This window comes from Octodon degus, unplaced genomic scaffold, assembly GCF_000260255.1.
Source record: "Octodon degus isolate 3935 unplaced genomic scaffold, OctDeg1.0 scaffold00087, whole genome shotgun sequence".
NCBI classification, from domain to species: Eukaryota; Metazoa; Chordata; class Mammalia; order Rodentia; family Octodontidae; genus Octodon; species Octodon degus.
Window position 1 is genome coordinate 4,653,193 of NW_004524663.1, and position 3,727 is coordinate 4,656,919.

A 3,727-nucleotide genomic window follows, 5' to 3' on the forward strand; every position below is an offset into this window, starting at 1 on the left:
TTCCGTGTGACAATCCGGAAGTACCAATGCATCCACGAATGCATCCCTCTCCTCCTCTCTTCTTCAGCCCCGTTCCCCTCCCCCTCCAGAGTGCCTGCAGGCTCCACAAGTTCTGATCTCCTGGCTGTACTCTCTGAAGGTTTGGTCTTTCTTTTCATGCCTCACTTTATCCGGCCATTGTTCCATCACATCGCCACCCTTCCTTACCCGAGGCAGGCCTCTATTCTCCAAGGCCTCGATGCTATGGTCTTACCTGCGTCCTACTCCTACCTCTTTCATGGGACTTAATACAGCGCATTGTAAGCGTTTTATGCTTCTGCTAAACAAATCACCCACAGTGAGGGCAGCCAGGACAGTTTTTCAAATTATCCTACAGGATTCAAACTGGAGATCACCTGCTTTACTAAATCTTCAGTGCTACAGTTGGTAGCCATTGCTGTAAAACTATATGCTTCCTCCAAAATATGCAGAATTGAAAAACAAAACAGCTGTAAACAAAGAATCACCCAAGACAGATTTCTTGGAGGTGTATGCAAACCTGCTTCTATCCTCAGTTTATTATTCTATTGCTTAAATACATATTCCAAAACCATTTTCTAAGTACCTACTGAGTACTAACTACGTAGATATGAAAATTGAGGCTTGATCTTCAGATTTAAGGATCTGCTTGGGAAAAGATAACGCGCTGCACTAAGTCCCACGAAAGAGGCAAGTGTGAAACGCAGGTAAGACCATAGCATTGAGGCCTTGGAGGAAGAGCCGCCTGACTCGGGTAAGGGAGGGTGACGATGTGATGGAACAACAGCCGGATAAAGTGAGGCATGAAAAGAAAGACCTAACCTTCAGAGAGTACAGCCGGGAGATCAGAACTTGTGGAGCCTGCAGGCACTCTGGAGGGGGAGGGGAACGGGGACTAAGAAGCAAGGAGGAGAGGGATCCATTCATGGATGCAGGGATCATACCAGGAAGGGTCTCCTCTTCTCTTCCCTCACCTCTTCTCCCCTCTCCCCCCCACCTTTCACCTTTCCTTGGATTGAATCTAAGGGCCTCTGTGCTGAGCTATATCCCCATCCTTTTTTTTTTTTTTTTAATTTTGAGACAGGATCTTTCTAAGTTGCTAATAGCCCAGCCTCGGCTTGAACTTGCAATATTTTTCCTTGGTCTCCCAGAGTGCTGGGATAACTGATGGGTGTCACCATGCCTGGCTAGGAAGGATTTCTGTGTTCTAAGCTAGGGAGCCTGGGCTGGAGCCCAAAGGTAATGGAGGGACTGGTTGGCTTCTGATCAGAGGAAAGCTCTAGCCACAACGAGGGGGATGCACTGCATGGCAGTAATGATCGCCAGGAAAGAGGCTCTTCAAAGCTCTAGGAGATTAATAACTAGGGTGGCACGTAGTGAGGAGAGACAGATGCATGAGTTACACGGGAGGCAGACTAAATAGGGTATGGTGTAATTAACCACTTGTGGAAAAGGAGGAAGAGGCGGGAGGAAAGGGTAGCTTCAGGACACCAATTTGAGCATGCACCCTAGGTAAGAGAAGAACAGAAGAGGTACAGGCATGGGGAAGATTACAGAGTACCTAGGAACATAATTTCAAATAGGGTAGCATCTAGTCTGTTTGTGACATGCAAAGCATAGAGGACAGTTTGATTAAGTTCTACTTCCTGTTTGTGAGAGCATATGATCTACATATGCTGTCCTTGTACAACTCCTTGTTAGATGTTTTCTTGGACCAAGTTCACTTATGGGTATGGAAGGCCCTCGCAGCAGGCAGAGAGAGGGTGAGCCTGACAGACAGGAAGTGCTTCATGAGAGGGGACCAGGCACGGCATGTACATTTCCCTGTGCCAAGCCAAAGGCAGCAGCAGTGTGGGAGTAAGGGAGAACCCTGTGATGTGAACACTTGTGTTTGGAGAGAAGCTTTGTTTAGGCTTTTTCTGGGAGTCAGGTTCACCAAGACAGAAAGGAAAACAAGATCAGTTTTCTAAAATAGTTGCATGGGGCCAATGAGCTATGGTGTAGTCGCCAGGGATGACACACCACAAGAGGCAGAGGTTGACTCAGTGGGCAAAGGCAGGCAGGCAAGGGGCTTGGAAGCTGCCACAGGGATGCTGGGAAGGATGGCCTGGTCCAGGGGGCTCACTGTGATGGACGCTGCTCAGGTCTTCCAAGGCAGAATCCAGACACAGGGGCTCTACTCGGGAAGGAGGGAGGCAGTTTGTGGAAAGCAGGGCGCTCAAGAGGTGAGTCAGTGAATCATGCAGAGGTCCTTTGGACAACATTCAGGCTGAGAGAATTGGTACTCTGAAGACTGAGCAGTTGAGCCAGAAAGTGGAAGAAGAGATGGGAGGTGTGTGTGGGGAAGGGAGAGGGGCCCACACAAAGTGAGGTGGCTTATCACCCGTGTCTGTGGAATGATGGAAAAGCCGCGCTCCCAATATCTGACATACTCTACCACTTATAAGCCCTGAAGAGGAGAGCGACATGATTGGAGAGGGCTTCTGATGTTATCTGGCTACTCTTCTCTCCCACCTCAAAAGCCTTCCCTCACTATGAAGTGCTACAAGAGCAAACAACTATAGATTCTGGAAAACATCATCCAGTTTCATGACTGACAAATATTGTTTGTCTTCTTAGAAATATGCTTCTATGGCTCTGCCTGCTTGGTAACTCCTATCCTTCAAAATCAAGCTAGGATGTCACCTACTCTAATCCTCACCACATCACAGCATGTAACATACTTTACAACTGATTGCACACGGAGGTCCCGCACTTCATGCTTGGAACATAGTCTGCTTGGCACGTGTCTGAAGAGTTAATAAATGGAGTTCTCCTGATGTGGGGTGGTTCCCAGACCCTGGGTCTGCTGGGGTGTGGACCTAGAACTGCATTTTCTGATTGCTTGGTTTCTGAAGCCAGAGCAGTACTGCTTCACTTTGGGGAATTTTAACAGTAGAGATTTCTAGTAGTTTGGCGCTGGCACCAGCACTGGAGTGACCTTCCAGCCTCCCTGGATTCCTGCAGCCCACCACCCGCACCGAACCTCAGCTCTGCAAAATGAGGCAGATAAAAAGTGAGAGGTGCTTCTGGAAATGCCAAGCACACATCCTACTCCACCTACCCAGAAGGTGGTGCCTCAGAGCAAGGCCTGAGAGCAAGAGGAGACTGCTGCAGGAGGACGTGGAGTCTCAGACTGGGATGAAGGGCCTACAGAGGAGAAGCAGAGTTGGGAACACTCGTGAACCATGTGTTGGATGGGCATTTTTCTGGATGGTTAATCCAGACCACTCATCAGATTTGCAAAGTGGTACAGGATTATCTGTAAAAGACACCATCCTGGCATTGTGCATTATTCTGCAAAACTCTGCTCTCAGAACTGGCTGCTGCTGTTTGATCCCAGAGGATATGACTATGGACAAGGCAGATCAGGAAGAAGAGTCAGGATCCACGTGCTCACACTTCAGGGAGCAAAGCCTGTCTGAAGGTAGAATGCTTTGCATGATTTAAAAATGTTCTATGAAGAAGAAAAAAATTTGAAAAAAAGGAATAAACAATTACATATTTTTACACAGAAATTTAGAAATCTAACCATACACAGCACTGTAGCAGGACAGTCCTATGACATTTTCTTTTCTTGTCTCTTGTTTTCATTTATTACCCTTTTTTAAAAAACAAACATTTACTTGAGAAACAGTATAGCAGGAATTGATATGACATGAGAAGCAGT

At 47.2% G+C, this 3,727-nt stretch overlaps 1 protein-coding gene across 3 annotated transcripts in view; it reads right to left on the reverse strand.

Moving 5' to 3' along the window:
* Pip5k1b (phosphatidylinositol-4-phosphate 5-kinase type 1 beta) overlaps positions 1–3,727 on the reverse strand; it is a 370,099-nt gene that overhangs the window by 115,697 nt on the left and 250,675 nt on the right. The window lies entirely within an intron of this gene.